Source organism: Schistocerca americana, unplaced genomic scaffold (assembly GCF_021461395.2).
Source record: "Schistocerca americana isolate TAMUIC-IGC-003095 unplaced genomic scaffold, iqSchAmer2.1 HiC_scaffold_469, whole genome shotgun sequence".
In the NCBI taxonomy this organism is placed as follows: Eukaryota; Metazoa; Arthropoda; class Insecta; order Orthoptera; family Acrididae; genus Schistocerca; species Schistocerca americana.
Window position 1 is genome coordinate 1 of NW_025726202.1, and position 6170 is coordinate 6170.

Below are 6170 nucleotides of genomic sequence, written 5' to 3' on the forward strand. Positions count from 1 at the left end.
ACAAGTCGACACATGGGGACACACGATGCTGTGAATCGTAATCCGCACTAGCCTACGAGGGGAGAAGGGAAACCATTCGTACCGTTGAAAACACTCTCCTGAGTAAAGGAGACAACTTCCGTGCGATGTCCGGGCTTCGAACCCGGAGCAGCTACTTGGGAAGCAACCATGCTGACCGACACACCACCACCGCCTTCTGCTACGCGCTGCTTGCGCCGTGATGTGTCGCCTTCCCTCCTGGCGCCAGAGGCCGAAGGCGATAGCGCTGCAGGCGCTCAACGCCGAGTGCGACGCGAGCACCACTGAACCCGATTTCCTGGTGCTGCTAGGGCGACATACCGTAACTAGGCGCAGAACTGACTTTCTCTGATAAATTGGCCCTTTAATGCGCATCAGGGCGAACACCAAATTTCTAATATGAAGTACTCACTGACGATCCAAAGGCGTTTCAGTATGCATGCGTCGGTACCACCGGGGCAGAGCCTAAGTATTGTAAAGTGAAGGCCGACAGTTAGAGCCTCACATGAAGTATTTCATTGGCTTCCCACGAGTGCGTAATGCAAAGCGTGGCTGTTGCTAGGAAACGGTCTTATTCGCCGTTCGTTAATATCTAGTTTCTTTGCATCAATGTGAAAATGTTCCTATTACTAAATACAGTTTTGCTAGTTACAGTTCAAACTGGAAGCGACGGAAGAAAGCGGTCCAATGCGCCACATTGGTTCCCGAAAGCGAGGGTGCGTTTAGTACGCCACATCTGACATTGCGTCTTACATATTATTAAACTCACATAATTCCATTCTACCGAAAAAAGAAAGAGGTTTCGGAGTGAGGCTCCTGAGATCTTGCTAGAGATGGAAGTCACTGGAGCGCTTGTCCTCGCACGTCAGATTGGCCGAGCGGTCTAAGGCGCCAGATTTAAGCTCTGGTTCCCGTAAGGGAGCGTGGGTTCGAACCCCACATCTGACAATGCATTTTAAACATTCTGAAACTAACATACTCCCTTCATCTTATAGAACAAGTACATTACGCACAAACACGCCGTGGAGATTTTACTAGAGACGACAGTGACAGCAGTGCAGGCGTCGCACGTCCGATAGCTCGAGCGGCCGAAAACAAATAGCGGAACATATTTTTCTCGTGCCGAGTTTTAGCTCTTCTCACGGACGTTTCCGTGGTCGTTGTGTTGTGGCTCAGGGCTATTCCATTTTCCTTCCCTAAAAGGCAACGCGAGAGACTGTCAGGCAAATCCCAAGTGATCTGTACACGGACTAAGACGTCCGCACGTCTGGCAACATTCTCGCCAACTTGTATGCCGTGCCAACGACACGGGTTCATGTCCGATTACCGAAATTAGGCAGCGTTGGCCGTGGTTAGTGCTCGGCTGGGGACGAACTAGGAAGTCCGCGTGTCTTGGTTTCTTCAGTTTTGCCTTTTTCCTTCGTTTTTGGTGCTGCTGTGCGGTAATGGTACGGTCCAGCACGCTGACCCCCCTCTTGCTCTCGGTACGCAAAGGCGCGAACATGCGGCCACAGTCAAATGAAAGGGTCCGTTGTGTGTTTGTTGATGTGGCCTCTCCCAGTCGTTTCTAGCGCCTGTCCTCTGCATATACGCCCATTTGCAAGCGTCAGCTTTCGCGTCAGCCGAGCAAAGTCGAGGACAAGTCGACACATGGGGACACACGATGCTGTGAATCGTAATCCGCACTAGCCTACGAGGGGAGAAGGGAAACCATTCGTACCGTTGAAAACACTCTCCTGAGTAAAGGAGACAACTTCCGTGCGATGTCCGGGCTTCGAACCCGGAGCAGCTACTTGGGAAGCAACCATGCTGACCGACACACCACCACCGCCTTCTGCTACGCGCTGCTTGCGCCGTGATGTGTCGCCTTCCCTCCTGGCGCCAGAGGCCGAAGGCGATAGCGCTGCAGGCGCTCAACGCCGAGTGCGACGCGAGCACCACTGAACCCGATTTCCTGGTGCTGCTAGGGCGACATACCGTAACTAGGCGCAGAACTGACTTTCTCTGATAAATTGGCCCTTTAATGCGCATCAGGGCGAACACCAAATTTCTAATATGAAGTACTCACTGACGATCCAAAGGCGTTTCAGTATGCATGCGTCGGTACCACCGGGGCAGAGCCTAAGTATTGTAAAGTGAAGGCCGACAGTTAGAGCCTCACATGAAGTATTTCATTGGCTTCCCACGAGTGCGTAATGCAAAGCGTGGCTGTTGCTAGGAAACGGTCTTATTCGCCGTTCGTTAATATCTAGTTTTCTTTGCATCAATGTGAAAATGTTCCTATTACTAAATACAGTTTTGCTAGTTACAGTTCAAACTGGAAGCGACGGAAGAAAGCGGTCCAATGCGCCACATTGGTTCCCGAAAGCGAGGGTGCGTTTAGTACGCCACATCTGACATTGCGTCTTACATATTATTAAACTCACATAATTCCATTCTACCGAAAAAAGAAAGAGGTTTCGGAGTGAGGCTCCTGAGATCTTGCTAGAGATGGAAGTCACTGGAGCGCTTGTCTCGCACGTCAGATTGGCCGAGCGGTCTAAGGCGCCAGATTTAAGCTCTGGTTCCCGTAAGGGAGCGTGGGTTCGAACCCCACATCTGACAATGCATTTTAAACATTCTGAAACTAACATACTCCCTTCATCTTATAGAAACAAGTACATTACGCACAAACACGCCGTGGAGATTTTACTAGAGACGACAGTGACAGCAGTGCAGGCGTCGCACGTCCGATAGCTCGAGCGGCCGAAAACAAATAGCGGAACATATTTTTCTCGTGCCGAGTTTTAGCTCTTCTCACGGACGTTTCCGTGGTCGTTGTGTTGTGGCTCAGGGCTATTCCATTTTCCTTCCCTAAAAGGCAACGCGAGAGACTGTCAGGCAAATCCCAAGTGATCTGTACACGGACTAAGACGTCCGCACGTCTGGCAACATTCTCGCCAACTTGTATGCCGTGCCAACGACACGGGTTCATGTCCGATTACCGAAATTAGGCAGCGTTGGCCGTGGTTAGTGCTCGGCTGGGGACGAACTAGGAAGTCCGCGTGTCTTGGTTTCTTCAGTTTTGCCTTTTTCCTTCGTTTTTGGTGCTGCTGTGCGGTAATGGTACGGTCCAGCACGCTGACCCCCCTCTTGCTCTCGGTACGCAAAGGCGCGAACATGCGGCCACAGTCAAATGAAAGGGTCCGTTGTGTGTTTGTTGATGTGGCCTCTCCCAGTCGTTTCTAGCGCCTGTCCTCTGCATATACGCCCATTTGCAAGCGTCAGCTTTCGCGTCAGCCGAGCAAAGTCGAGACAAGTCGACACATGGGGACACACGATGCTGTGAATCGTAATCCGCACTAGCCTACGAGGGGAGAAGGGAAACCATTCGTACCGTGAAAACACTCTCCTGAGTAAAGGAGACAACTTCCGTGCGATGTCCGGGCTTCGAACCCGGAGCAGCTACTTGGGAAGCAACCATGCTGACCGACACACCACCACCGCCTTCTGCTACGCGCTGCTTGCGCCGTGATGTGTCGCCTTCCCTCCTGGCGCCAGAGGCCGAAGGCGATAGCGCTGCAGGCGCTCAACGCCGAGTGCGACGCGAGCACCACTGAACCCGATTTCCTGGTGCTGCTAGGGCGACATACCGTAACTAGGCGCAGAACTGACTTTCTCTGATAAATTGGCCCTTTAATGCGCATCAGGGCGAACACGAAATTTCTAATATGAAGTACTCACTGACGATCCAAAGGCGTTTCAGTATGCATGCGTCGGTACCACCGGGGCAGAGCCTAAGTATTGTAAAGTGAAAGCCGACAGTTAGAGCCTCACATGAAGTATTTCATTGGCTTCCCACGAGTGCGTAATGCAAAGCGTGGCTGTTGCTAGGAAACGGTCTTATTCGCCGTTCGTTAATATCTAGTTTTCTTTGCATCAATGTGAAAATGTTCCTATTACTAAATACAGTTTTGCTAGTTACAGTTCAAACTGGAAGCGACGGAAGAAAGCGGTCCAATGCGCCACATTGGTTCCCGAAAGCGAGGGTGCGTTTAGTACGCCACATCTGACATTGCGTCTTACATATTATTAAACTCACATAATTCCATTCTACCGAAAAAAGAAAGAGGTTTCGGAGTGAGGCTCCTGAGATCTTGCTAGAGATGGAAGTCACTGGAGCGCTTGTCTCGCACGTCAGATTGGCCGAGCGGTCTAAGGCGCCAGATTTAAGCTCTGGTTCCCGTAAGGGAGCGTGGGTTCGAACCCCACATCTGACAATGCATTTTAAACATTCTGAAACTAACATACTCCCTTCATCTTATAGAACAAGTACATTACGCACAAACACGCCGTGGAGATTTTACTAGAGACGACAGTGACAGCAGTGCAGGCGTCGCACGTCCGATAGCTCGAGCGGCCGAAAACAAATAGCGGAACATATTTTTCTCGTGCCGAGTTTTAGCTCTTCTCACGGACGTTTCCGTGGTCGTTGTGTTGTGGCTCAGGGCTATTCCATTTTCCTTCCCTAAAAGGCAACGCGAGAGACTGTCAGGCAAATCCCAAGTGATCTGTACACGGACTAAGACGTCCGCACGTCTGGCAACATTCTCGCCAACTTGTATGCCGTGCCAACGACACGGGTTCATGTCCGATTACCGAAATTAGGCAGCGTTGGCCGTGGTTAGTGCTCGGCTGGGGACGAACTAGGAAGTCCGCGTGTCTTGGTTTCTTCAGTTTTGCCTTTTTCCTTCGTTTTTGGTGCTGCTGTGCGGTAATGGTACGGTCCAGCACGCTGACCCCCCTCTTGCTCTCGGTACGCAAAGGCGCGAACATGCGGCCACAGTCAAATGAAAGGGTCCGTTGTGTGTTTGTTGATGTGGCCTCTCCCAGTCGTTTCTAGCGCCTGTCCTCTGCATATACGCCCATTTGCAAGCGTCAGCTTTCGCGTCAGCCGAGCAAAGTCGAGACAAGTCGACACATGGGGACACACGATGCTGTGAATCGTAATCCGCACTAGCCTACGAGGGGGAGAAGGGAAACCATTCGTACCGTTGAAAACACTCTCCTGAGTAAAGGAGACAACTTCCGTGCGATGTCCGGGCTTCGAACCCGGAGCAGCTACTTGGGAAGCAACCATGCTGACCGACACACCACCACCGCCTTCTGCTACGCGCTGCTTGCGCCGTGATGTGTCGCCTTCCCTCCTGGCGCCAGAGGCCGAAGGCGATAGCGCTGCAGGCGCTCAACGCCGAGTGCGACGCGAGCACCACTGAACCCGATTTCCTGGTGCTGCTAGGGCGACATACCGTAACTAGGCGCAGAACTGACTTTCTCTGATAAATTGGCCCTTTAATGCGCATCAGGGCGAACACGAAATTTCTAATATGAAGTACTCACTGACGATCCAAAGGCGTTTCAGTATGCATGCGTCGGTACCACCGGGGCAGAGCCTAAGTATTGTAAAGTGAAAGCCGACAGTTAGAGCCTCACATGAAGTATTTCATTGGCTTCCCACGAGTGCGTAATGCAAAGCGTGGCTGTTGCTAGGAAACGGTCTTATTCGCCGTTCGTTAATATCTAGTTTTCTTTGCATCAATGTGAAAATGTTCCTATTACTAAATACAGTTTTGCTAGTTACAGTTCAAACTGGAAGCGACGGAAGAAAGCGGTCCAATGCGCCACATTGGTTCCCGAAAGCGAGGGTGCGTTTAGTACGCCACATCTGACATTGCGTCTTACATATTATTAAACTCACATAATTCCATTCTACCGAAAAAAGAAAGAGGTTTCGGAGTGAGGCTCCTGAGATCTTGCTAGAGATGGAAGTCACTGGAGCGCTTGTCTCGCACGTCAGATTGGCCGAGCGGTCTAAGGCGCCAGATTTAAGCTCTGGTTCCCGTAAGGGAGCGTGGGTTCGAACCCCACATCTGACAATGCATTTTAAACATTCTGAAACTAACATACTCCCTTCATCTTATAGAACAAGTACATTACGCACAAACACGCCGTGGAGATTTTACTAGAGACGACAGTGACAGCAGTGCAGGCGTCGCACGTCCGATAGCTCGAGCGGCCGAAAACAAATAGCGGAACATATTTTTCTCGTGCCGAGTTTTAGCTCTTCTCACGGACGTTTCCGTGGTCGTTGTGTTGTGGCTCAGGGCTATTCC

General features: G+C 51.1%; 4 non-coding genes across 4 annotated transcripts; all 4 read left to right on the forward strand.

Annotated features, from left to right (window-relative positions):
• Positions 1-882: 882 nt before the first annotated feature.
• On the forward strand, positions 883-966 carry Trnal-uaa. Its single transcript has one exon. It is a non-coding gene; the product is annotated as a tRNA-Leu (tRNA).
• Positions 967-2538: 1572 nt separating this feature from the next.
• Trnal-uaa lies at positions 2539-2622 on the forward strand. The gene has a single exon. It is a non-coding gene; the product is annotated as a tRNA-Leu (tRNA).
• A 1571-nt stretch (positions 2623-4193) lies between these two features.
• On the forward strand, positions 4194-4277 carry Trnal-uaa. Its single transcript has one exon. It is a non-coding gene; the product is annotated as a tRNA-Leu (tRNA).
• Positions 4278-5849: 1572 nt separating this feature from the next.
• Positions 5850-5933, forward strand: Trnal-uaa. The gene has a single exon. It is a non-coding gene; the product is annotated as a tRNA-Leu (tRNA).
• Positions 5934-6170: the final 237 nt, after the last annotated feature.